We start from the raw sequence: 12,067 nt of genomic DNA, 5'->3' as shown, positions 1-12,067 counted from the left end.
ATTGGTGGTCTGGCTCAGCACAAGACAATTTCCTGTGTCCTTGCAATCTGCAAGCATATCTTTGCTGATACCTGGCAAACACGAGCGCTGCTGAATTCCGTTCTGGGAAAACCTTATGGGAAATAGATGTGCTGGAGACAAGAGAAGACATTTGGCCAATAGGCGTAGACATAGGGCGTAGCTCTCTAGAGACCTTGGTCCATACCCTCCAAGTGTCCCAATTTTCCAGGGACAATTCGAGAATTACATAAGCCATCCCGGTTTCTGATTTGATACCGGAATGTCCCACTTTCCCTTTTTCCTCCCCTCCATGTCTTGGAGAACAATTAAAAGTGGGGTTTGTGCGTAGGGGCAAAAATGGATTTTAGACTGAAAATAAAATACCTACACCAAATGAAGGAAATGGTGAAGCTGGCATATGATGCCCTTCCTATAATTTTGAAGGAAGAGGTCACCAATCCACTTGGTTATGATGGTGATACCCCACCTTTTCCCCTGACAGGACTCAAGATAGCTTATCACTAAAAAATGTAGTATAAACACTGACAACTGGGAAACACTGGCCTGCGAGCAATCCAGTTGGAGAACAGCCTTTACCAAAGGTGTCATGGGCTTTGAGGAAACTCGATCTCAGGACGCAAGGGAGACACGTGCTAAGAGGAAGGCATGCTTGGCAAATCCACACCGTGATCAACTCCCACCTGGAAACCAATGTCCCCACTGTGGAAGGACGTGTGGATCCAGAATTGGCCTCCACAGTCAATTATGGACCCATTGTTAAAACCATGTTTATGGAAGACAATCTTACTTGGCTACGAGTGATCGCCAAAGAAGAAGAAAAGAATATTTCATTCAATTTATCAGTGGAAGATGTTGCACACGATCCCTTCCCTCACACATTTTTTCTTTACAAGAATCCAGTGACGTAGGTTCAGCAGAGAGGTTGCCATTGGCTCATGGTGAGTAATGTATATATGTCTATGACATATACATATATTCAGCAAGATCAAATGCAGAAGAGGTTTCCTGATGTAGAATAGAACGTCCCTATTTTCAGCGGAGAAATGTACATAGCTGAACTAAAAGGTGACGTTATGTAAAAGCTGATGTTGTGGAGGTTGGGTGTTTGGGTTTGTTTGTTTTTTAAATGCTCACTGCTATTATGGTTATTTCTAATTATTTCGCATACATTTCCTGCATTGTTTTACTTACTAGCCATTTAATATGCCGTGAATCACTTTCAGAACAATTTTCTGGGAAATTGGCACACGAATAAACAGACAGTGATGATCTCAGGCAGGAAAGCAGTAAGGGTGGCGTTCAACTATGTTTTACTTGGAGTAAACCATTGGAATTAATGAACATGACTTAAGTTTGGTCCATTCATTTCAACAAGTCCAGTCTGAGTAAAACCTAGCTAAAAACCACCCTAAGAATATTGGTTTAACTGCAAACATGATTCCTTTTATTAAACATTAAACATGTGCTCCCATAGGGGAAATATCCAAACAGCCTTGAGGAAAAAATGAAAATCCTGGCTATTAACTACTCCGTTTTTATTGCCCTATTAACAAACCGCCTTAAAAATCCCAACTGCAGACAATGGGCTTGGTGTTATACAAGGGCCAATGCCCTTCCACCACTTAATTTTGCAGCTCTGTTTTGAATGCAAAGCTCTGTCTTGCGCTGCCCATTAACAAAGCCATTTTTCTTCCAACTGTTAAGGGTTAGATGTGCAACATCCATTAAGAGAGCTACTTGATGGCATGACTGGCAAGGATGCTGCAAAAGGAGAAAGATCATCGCAGGCCCGGAAAATTAATGCATCCTTCACAACAGAGCTCCCACCATCCATTATTACCAAACATTGATTAAGCATCAGTATGATCAGCAGAACCAAATATTTTTTATTGCTAACATAGGAAGATGTCATGTCCAGTGTTTAGGGGTGGGTTAGGGAGGGGAGAGCATTACACTAGCAAATGCGTCACAAGGGACCAGTGGCATCAGCACCCGACCTTTGGGCAGATGTTGGCGGGTCCCAATGAGTGTGCGTGTGTAAATAAAACACCTACCTCTTTATTCCTTCCATCACAGGGTGGATTTAGAACTACTGCTGATCTCAGAAAAACTGCAGCTTGGAGTGCAGTTTGGAAGCGGGAGAAATACATAGGAAGAACACCAAACAGTGGTTATGCTGAGGCATGGGTCAGCAAACTAAGGCCCACGGGCTGGATCAGGCCCAATTGCCTTCTGGATCCGGCCTGCGGACGTGTGGATTGCCAGAGCGTGCGTTCTTTCCCTCTCCCACACACGGCGGCGGCACCTCCTCCCTCCCTCCTCCTGGCTTCTCCCCGCCCTGCCTAGAGGAGGAAGGGGGCTGGGCTTTGTTGGTGTCAGCAGCAGCAGCAGCAGCAGCGCTCGAGTGGCCGCCATTTTAAGCAGCCCCTCTCCGGAGCCCTTTCGCACGCCGCTCATCATTCCTTCCGCCAACGCCAGCCCCTGCTGCTCACAAGACACAGGTAAGCAGCCACCGGAGATTGTGGTGCTCTTGCGTCATTCCCTCCCCCAAATATAGTCCGGCCCCCCACAAGGTCTGAGAGTGGACTGGCCCCCGCTGAAAAAGTTTGCTGACCCCTGTGCTAAGGGATCGTGCAGCAGCAGGCTGGGCAGCCACTTGTCTTGAAAATGGAGCTGCAACCACTCCCATTTCCTTTTAGGATGAACCAGATGGTGTGGCAGCCTTCTATCTTTGCTGCCACAGCCATAAGGAACAAGGGACTGGGTATAGGAGGAAGTGGGAAATGCAGATTGGTTCTTTTCCACAACAGACAGATTATGCCCATTTACTTGGAATTTGTACAGATAGAAGCTGCTTTCACACTGCTGACCTGCAGCCATCAGAACTAGCCTGCTTCCAAACGCTTCTGAAACCAGTGTGTAATATATATTTTTTGTGCTGAAGCTCTATTATGCTTGCCTGTCTTTCCAAACCCAAACAAGCGAGCACCTTGGGCTCTAATGTGCACCTGTCAACATTTTCAAGGATCTACCTGGGGCTATCAGCCAAAATGCTTAATAGTAGGGGTGTGCATCTGTTCTGTGACACCCCCAAATCATGGGCAGATCTGTTGGAGATCTGTGCCTTGACACAGTGAAGCAGGATCGGCGAAACAAAGAGTGGTTTGAGACTTGGAAATGAGAAAAAAACAAAACACCACATGTAATACAGTCATACCTCAGTTTAAGTATGCCTCGGTTTGAGTACTTTCAGTTTAAGTACTCTGCAGACCCGTCTGGAACAGATTAATCCACTTTCCATTACTTTCAATGGGAAAGTTCGCTTCAGGTTAAGTACGCTTCACTTTAAGTATTCCGCGGACTGTCTGGAACGGATTAATCCACTTTCCATTACTTTCAATGGGAAAGTTTGCTTCAGGTTAAGTACGCTTCAGTTTAAGTACTCTGTGGACCTGTCTGGAACGGATTAATCCACTTTCCAATACTTTCAATGGGAAAGTTCACTTCAGGTTAAGTACGCTTCAGGTTAAGTACAGACTTCTGGAACCAATTGTGTACTTAAACCGAGGTACCATTGTTCACTGTTTTCAAAGAGAAAACAATGTCTCACTTTCTAACCATACAAGCAGCGCTTTTTCCTCCCCTAAAAAAATGTTTAGGGGTAGGTACCAGGGCCGTCTTAAGCATATCTGGCGCCCTGGCGCCGTGGCGCGATGATCCCTCCGGCGCCCCCCCCCCCGCCCCGTTTCTCAGCGCGGCACACACACACACACCCAGCGCCCTAGCGCCCTGCACCACCCAGCCTGGCCGTAGGACCGGCCCTGGTAGGTACTCTCATTCTGTCTGAGACTCGGGAAACATTGTGACAGGAAATGAGCCCGCCATCGGGGGTAGCAACGGAACTGACAATTCACTGTGCTAGAGAAGCTAAAAAAAATTTAAAAAATAAATTAGTTTCTTCTCCCGTCAGATTCACAAAATGTTTAGGGGTATGCGTCCCCCTGCGTCCCCCCCTTAAAAAAAGCACTAACCCTAGTCAACCCCAGACTCAGGCAGCTGCTGGGTTCCATATGGCCCCACTAGGGCTGCCACCTACCCCAAGCATCACTGTTATCAGATTATCGGGTGCCCTCCAGCAATGACTGCTGGCCTCTACCATTTGCCGCAATCAAGATGCAATGGCTGACAGTTATGTCGAGACTGCATTTTGGGAAAGAAATTGTCGCAGCACCCTCACCCCAGCACCTACTTTTCCATCCAACGTATGATTGGTGGTGGTGGGAGCAACAACCGGAGGGGTCTGTTTAAGCCTGATGCCAAACTGGATTTAGCAAAGGGGCAGGAGTGTCACTGGCCATATGGCAGCAATAAACGAGCCCTTTAAGGTTCAGGGGGGGGGGTGGCAAATACATATTCCACACCTGAGGTTGGCTGTGGAGGCTTCCTCAGAGAAACAGCTCTATGACAGGGCTGGGAGTTGAGGACCCTGTGACTTGGGAGGTCTGCCTCAGGCAGGCAGACTATCTCACTCCACATGTCTTGTCTAGATCTCAAAGAAAAGGATAGCAAGATAATTCTACTGGTCTCTGTAGCTCAGCAGGTGGTGAAGACAGGCCTCTTGTGACTCATTAAATGAGAGCTTTCCAAACTTTTCATGTTGCTGACACACTTTTAATATATACATCATTTAGCGAAACAGTAATTCAGATTTACTAGCAAACCTGAGGTTAAACTCACCCATTTCCAGCCCCGGGAGGATCAAGCAAGCGTTTGCATGACACACCTATACACACTGCAGGTGTCGCAACACACAGTTTGGAAAGCTCTGCATTAAATGAAGTCTGGACTCAGCATCACAGGGGAGCAACAGGTGACCTTCAAGAGAGCCAAGGCTACATGGGTGACCCCAGTCCCCTCATGCCAAGTTTTGAGTAGCAGCAGAAGAAATCCTACTTACATTTTTAACATTATGAAGTTTCTCTGTAGAAACACACAACCAAAACCTATGTTTTCTACCTCCTGACTCCTGGACTGGACAACTCTGGTTTGTGACTTTTAAGCCAGAATTGAAAAAGATGTCACAAAGGAGGGCAGGTCACTGTTACCTTGACAACCCACCTACCTGGGGCACTGCTCCTCAGTCTTCAAAGTTCTTCAGAACTTTGAGGCACCTGTCTGAAACATCTTGTTTCATCTCTGTTCATATTCATATCTCCATTTCACATTATCCTGATTTCTAAGAGAACCACCCCAATCTCCTTTCAAATACAGTGGTACCTCTGGATGTGAATGGGATCTGTTCCGGAGCCCCGTTCGCATCCAGAGCAGTATGGAACCTGAAGCGCCAAATCTGCGCATGCTCGCCATGTGATTCTGTGCTTCTGCGCATGCACGTGATGTCATTTGGCACGTCTGTGCATGCGCAAATCGCCGAACACGGAAGTAACCCGTTCCAGCACTTTCAGGTTCGGCAAGTTCATAACCCGTACTCAACCCGCAGCGAACGTAACTAGAGGTATGACTGTACAATATGAAACACATATCAATATCACAGTGTTAGGCAATCTGCTTTACAAGCAGGAGGTCCCAGGTTCAATCCCGAACATCTCCAGGTAGGGACAGTGCTTTTTTTTCTTTTAAAAAAAGTTTAGGGGTACTCTCCTTTTAACTCAAGAAAATCACCATTTTATAGTTCAAATCGGAGGAAATAAATATAGTAAATGGACCAAAGTACACAAAATGTTTAGGGGTATGTGTACCCCCAGAAAAAAGCACTGCATACAGGAAACGTTGGTTTGGGGTAGAGGAAGGGTGGAGCTTTCTAGATGTAAAGTTTACAATATACAAAGGAAAAGGGGGCTTCTTTCGACATATCTCTCTTTTAACCAGCAGGGAAGATTTACCATGGCTCTGCAAGTCACAGTGGTTCGGGGGAGGGATAAGTAAGTAGAAAGCAGACCACACAGAGGAAAGTGAATCCATTTTACTTACCTGCAATCAACTTTAAAAGCACAAAAGCCCCTGGATCTGTTTGTCTGCAATTTGATGTGTTTGTTATTCAGGAGCACTTCTCGTGTGTCTTCAGTTTTCAAGCCACAAAACACTATGGGTGATTAAGCGATTCCCCCCCCCTTTTTTTACACTTCCCAAACTGCAAAGCCTGTTCTTGCAGGAAAAGCATCACAGCCATTCTTCTGAAATTTGGCAGGGATGCCTTTGCTGCAAATTTCATCCTGTTCTCCCCTCCAATGAACTAGTTTGAGGCAATTCCTTTTTCTACAAAGAAACAAAATGTCCAGCCCCCTGGATGGATTTGTTTGTAATTTGGCAGTCTTAATCCACTCTGAGGGGCGGCTGATATGCCTACAGATGTCACCCACTTCTAGAAAAGAAGCAAATATAATAATAATAATAATAATAATAATAATAATAATAATAATAATAATGCCACTTTTTATTCCCTCTAATACTGAATGGTGAGAAACAGAGCTTTGTTTTTAGCTAAACTGCTTCAGACCAGAAATAGAAGTATAATTGGATGGTTCAGAAAAAGACTCAGAATAGATCAGACTGCTTCCTAAAGTGACAGTTACAAATCTGAACCCAATCCTGTGGTCAGTGCACAATCATACTTAATAGAAAGTTTTAATCTTACGCCGTATGAGGGTGGGAGCAGAGGGCAGGATCTGAGTGCATAATATATTAGGAGAAGTTGACTGGGGGCAATCATCATGTGGGCAGAATATTAATTAGGAGGAATACAGTAATTTAAAAATACTTAATTTAGAGGTGGTTTGGGGATAAGGTCTGCACCGCACAGCAGGACTAACTTCTGAGACACCATGCAGAGGATCAGTTTTTGCCTGTTGAGATAGAGGAGATATTTGTGTGCTTCATATTTGAAGTACGTAAAGGACGCCCAAGAAAACCATTAAGTCTAAGATTTTTTAATATATACAGTCGTACCTTGGATCCCAATTGCCTTGCGAGTCGAACATTTTGGCTCCTGAACGCCGCAAACCCGGAAGTGAGTGTTCTGGTTTGCGAACGTTCTTTGGAACCCGAATGTCTGATGTGACTTCCATGGCTTCCGATTGGCTGCAGGACTTTCCTGCAGCCAATCAGAAGCTGCACTTTGGTTTCCGAACGTTTTGGTAAAAGTAAAGGACCCCTGGATGGTTAAGTCCAATCAAATGTGACTATGGGGTTGTTGCTTTCAGGCTGAGTGAGCCAGCATTTGTCTGCAGAAAGCTTTCTGGGTCACGTGGTCAGCATGACTAAACCGCTTCTGGCACAATGGGACACCGTGACGGAAACCAGAGTGCACGGAAACGCCATTTACCTTCCCGCCACAGCAATACCAATTTATCTACTTGCGCTGGTATGCTTTCAAACTGCTAGGTTGGCAGGAGCTGGGACAGAGCAATGGGAGCTCAGCCCGTCGCGGAGATTCAAACTGCCAACCTTCTGATCGGCAAGCCCAAGAAGCTCAATGGCCACCTGCGCCCCCTGAGGCAGCCGTAGCTTCTCACCTTCCCTCAGGAACTATGCAAAACCTGTGGGAGAAAAAGTGACTGCAGCATCTCCCAGGTGGGAAAGAATATAATGGCATAGCATCAATTTCCAGACTGCGGCCTTGAATCCTTTTTGCATCTTAATCACCTCAACTGTTTGCCGAAGTTTAATTTTAGGTGACTAATCTCAAGTATTTGTCCAGGGATATTTTTTTCTAAACGGTGTTATCAACAACTGATATAAGCTTAGCAAGAACTGAAGATCAAAGCAGCACTCTTTGGAAGAGTTCCTTTCAAAGCTGAGCGGGTGCATGAGAGGTGGCTTGCAAGACATTTTTAAGGCAGATTTGAACTTGACACATGATGTCTGCAACAGATTCTTGCAGTGTATCCTAACCCTCTAACAGGAATGCTCCTGGTCAAGATTCCAGTCAGTCAGGCCCTCCTCCAGACTATGATAACCATTGGGATGTATTTCAAAGTAAGCATGCTCTAGCCTTGTAAGACTAGACACTTGCAATGGATTTTAAGAGAATCGACCAATTAGCAAGAAAGACTTTGTTTCCCATAAAGTACACACAGATTTCACCAGCTTTCTAGTCAAATGCATTTCGGAGATTTTCAAAACCAAGGTGGAATCTACACACAGATAAAAAACTTTTCTGAAAATGCTTTTTTAAAAAAGAAAGGCGTTTTTAAAAAAGACATTGAATTTTCCATAAGGCTCAACATTGCCATCTAGTGTCACATTGTATATTGCACTAAAAACACACTTAAAATGTTTTATTTGCAGCTGTATAGTTGAGTCTGAAGTGAAAATCTGCAGAACAGATTGTACCAGAGCCAAATGGAGGAGGCCTGTAGACTTTAGGAGTGATTACTCCTTTTCAAAACTATCTCCTACCTTCTGGAGCAACTACCATCTGTCTTTAGCCTAAGAAGTCAAGCAAATCATTTGCTATGTAAAGTCATTAATCTTGTACCGTCCAATTCCACCCACTCTGGGAAAGCATTCACAGTAAAGCTGGACATATTTGGTCTGAGTAAATGAACCAAGGAGAGATTGTATCATCCCCACCATGCTGGAACCTATGTATGGGAGATGCAGTGGGTATTTAGCAACTGTATCTGAAAGCTTCAGACAATGATATAATGCTTAACATATCCAGAAGAATCATAGGCAAACATAATTCAATTACCCAGCTAGAATTTGAGTAATTTCCCTAAGGTCAAGGTACAGAATAATTACCTTTTACCAAACCTTTGCCTAGTTTAACATATAGCACAAACCCTAGGGGAAGCTTGTACAGTCGTACCTTGGAAATCAAACGGAATCCATTCTGGAAGTCCATTTGACTTACAAAATGTTTGAAAACCAAATCACGGCTTCTGATTGGCTGCAGGAAGCTGCATCAGACGTTCTGGTTCCAAAAGAACATTCACAAACTGGAACAATTGTTCATGAGCCAAAACGTCCGAGTTCCAGGGCATTCGGGATCCAAGGTACGATTGTAGTTCCGTTGAATGAATCCTGGCTTGCCATTGAGCTAGAACAATAACCCCACAAAAAAGAGCCGCATTTTAAAAGGGTATAGGACAGGGGTCCCTAAGGCCCAGGGGCCGGATGCGGCCCAATCGCCTTCTAAATCCGGCCCACGGACTGTCTGGGAATCAGCGTGTTTTTACATGAGTAGAATGTGCCCTTTAATTTAAAATGCATCTTTGGGTTATTTGTGGGGCCTGCCTGGTGCTTTTATATGAGTAGAACTTGTGCTTTTATTTAAAATGCATCTCTGGGTTATTTGTAGGGCATAGGAATTCGTTCATTCCCCCCCCCCCCAAAAAAAATTATAGTCCACACACCCCCAATGGTCTGAGGGACAGTGGACCAGCCCCCTGCTGAAAAAGTTTGATGACCCCTGAGCTAGAGCATAAAAGACAACACAGAAATAATACCCAATATTTTGTGTGTGTGTGTGTGTGTAGGGGGCAGGGATTGAATACAGACCTCTTCTTCAGTACAGTAATGATTTTAAAATCAACAAATTGATTATTTTATTGAATTAAGATGCAATTATCGCACACAAACACACACATACACCAATGAAAGTGCTTTTAAGGATCAGGAAGGAAGTAAAACAAGCTCGTCTGTTTAGTTAACTGAAAGTTTATTTGTTTGCTTGCTTGCTTGTTTTTGTGTGCAAAAGACCATTCTTTGCCTATATTTCAAATTATGCAATATAAAGCATATGGCCGAATTAGAACCACATTCATAGTGGGCATCTACAAATTAACGTATCAGAGACCTACGTATCACTACTGTGAGAAATTCAGGTTTAAAGAATATACTGGCACCTTTTTCATCTGAATGTCAACATCACTGCTCAAAGCTATAGTGCAAAATGTAGAAAGCTGCCTTAGGGCAGAACCATGTGGGAAACAAGAATGCATGGAACAAGACTCAGAATCACTTCCACCAGGGTAGGAGTAGCTAACACGATGCCCTCCAGATGTTGACTACAGACTCATCATTTCTAACCATTGATCCTGGTGGTTGGGGCTGATGGGAGCTGCCATCAGGAAGACACCTTGTCAGATTAGTCTGCTCTAAGGAAGGGAAGTTTTAGAAATGAGTAATTTTGAGTAGAGAAGCTCTGATTACAACAACAGACCCTCCAAGTGTCCCTATTTTCCAGGGACATCCCTGATTTAGAGAAGGCATCCCAGTTTCTGATTTGATCCTGGAATGTCCCATTTTTCCTTAGGATGTCCCTATTTTCATTGGAGAAATGTTGGAGGGTATGGAGTTATCTGACCTCCAAGCCGTCTGAAGGCAATCCTGTGTAGAGAAGTGTTTTTTTTAAAAAAATATTTAATGTTTTATTGTGTTTTTATATACAGTGGTACCTTGACAAACGAATAACCCTACTTACGAAAAGTTCTACTTACGAACGATACAAATTGGGGCCCGCTTACTAATTTTTTTGACATCCGAAGGCTGGATCGGGCCCCCGCTGCCGCCACTAATGGCCTCCCACCGCCTCGGACGCTCCGGCCACGGCTGGATCGGGCCCCGCCGCCTCCGCTAGCGGCCTCCCGCCGCCTCGTGTGCTCAGCCCACGGCCGGATCGGGCCCCGCTGCCGCCGCTAGCGGCGTCCCGCCACCTTGTGTGCTCGGCCCATGGCCGGATCAGGGCCCACCACCTCCGCTAGCGGCCTCCTGCCACCTACGGCGCTCGGCCTACGGCCGGATCGGGCTCCGCCGCCGCCACTAGCCGGCCTCCCACCAGATCGCTGTCTCCCCCACTCAGCCTACGGCCGGATCAGGCCCCCGCCGCCACAACTAACCTGCCGCCTCGCCGCCACCCGCCCGCGCTCCCTGCACTGAAAGGTAATGTTGCTGTGCATGCCTTTAAAGTCTCTTTTAAAGGGTCTTTTTCCTAGGCTCCGGAACGAATTAATCCATTCCCAATGCATTCCTATGGGAAACATTGTTTCGACTTACGAATGTTTCTACTTACGAATGTGCATTCGGAACGGATTAAATTCGTAAGTAGAGGTTGCTGCGAAAATTAGCTTTTGGATTGCAGGTATTCCTCTCTTTCCTTTAAGCTCCCCGCTTTTGCAATCGAGCCGCTGAGCCAGCATATATGATAGTGACTTAAATGAAGTACATGCAGCTGCATGACCCAAATGCCATCCTCTGAAGCGTATACTTGGGCCACGGAACGGATCTCTGCTGAGCTGGTATTTTGTCTAATCCATTGCAACTGCCCCAGAAGCTACTGAAATGTCATGGTGGTAATGAAGCGCCTTGCCTTTGTAGACCTCCATTCTCAAATTAACCTGAATTGACTTTCAATATGCAAAAGAGCAGGAGCTTGTCCTTAAAAGCATCACGAAAGGACTTAGCATTCCAGCGAGTGCTGGTCTCCCTGTATGCTGCTAAGAAGGCACAAGTCCCTTTGTTTCGTGGTCCATTCAGCCTGCGTTTTGGAGAGAGTCAAAGCAGTCTTTCTGATCCTGCAGACCACAAGAAAACCAACCACATCCATCAATCACATCCTTGCTTTACTTGTGTCACTTTCCTGAGCGAACAACCGCAGCTTCCTGTAGTCCCTGCCGGCCACGTGTTTGCAAAAGAGCAGTAGCTGCAGCGACAGCTGATTCAACATTTTTACCACCTAGATGATCCCAAACAGTGTGATGAAGATGAACAGAAGCAGCTGCAAGAATCAGCCCCAAGCACTGAGTGGTCAGCAGCATTCAGCTCCGGAAAGGATTCTTGTAAACTGGGATAACAGGAAAAGATGGTGGGATTTTCCCTGGAGTCAGCATAGGATCTTTTTTTAAAAAAACAAACTTCAATTCCTATAGAGTAATTGCCGTGGTGAACTTGTTCACTAGGCAAGAAGGATCTCCAGCCACAGTTCTGAGCAAGGTTAGGCTTCTAATTCTGGGAATTCGCTGGCAAAAGTGTAGGACAGGCATCCCCAAACTTCGGCCCTCCAGATGTTTTGGACTACAATTCC

At 45.3% G+C, this 12,067-nt stretch overlaps 1 protein-coding gene across 4 annotated transcripts in view; it reads right to left on the bottom strand.

Annotated features, from left to right (window-relative positions):
• The window catches only part of MARCHF3 (membrane associated ring-CH-type finger 3), a 175,341-nt gene that overhangs the window by 107,423 nt on the left and 55,851 nt on the right, over positions 1–12,067 (bottom strand). The window contains exon 1 of one of the 4 annotated variants that reach the window (XM_088653003.1): positions 6,013–6,276. The exons of the other annotated variants lie outside the window; for them this stretch is intronic. The gene's annotated coding sequence lies outside the window, so the exon portion shown is untranslated. Of the gene's footprint in view, positions 1–6,012; positions 6,277–12,067 lie in introns of those variants that run through there. 4 annotated transcript variants of the gene reach the window in all.

The sequence above is a fragment of the Zootoca vivipara genome, chromosome 10 (assembly GCF_965207765.1).
Source record: "Zootoca vivipara chromosome 10, rZooViv2.hap1.1, whole genome shotgun sequence".
Classification (NCBI taxonomy): Eukaryota; Metazoa; Chordata; class Lepidosauria; order Squamata; family Lacertidae; genus Zootoca; species Zootoca vivipara.
This window is presented reverse-complemented; position numbering and strand designations above follow the sequence as displayed.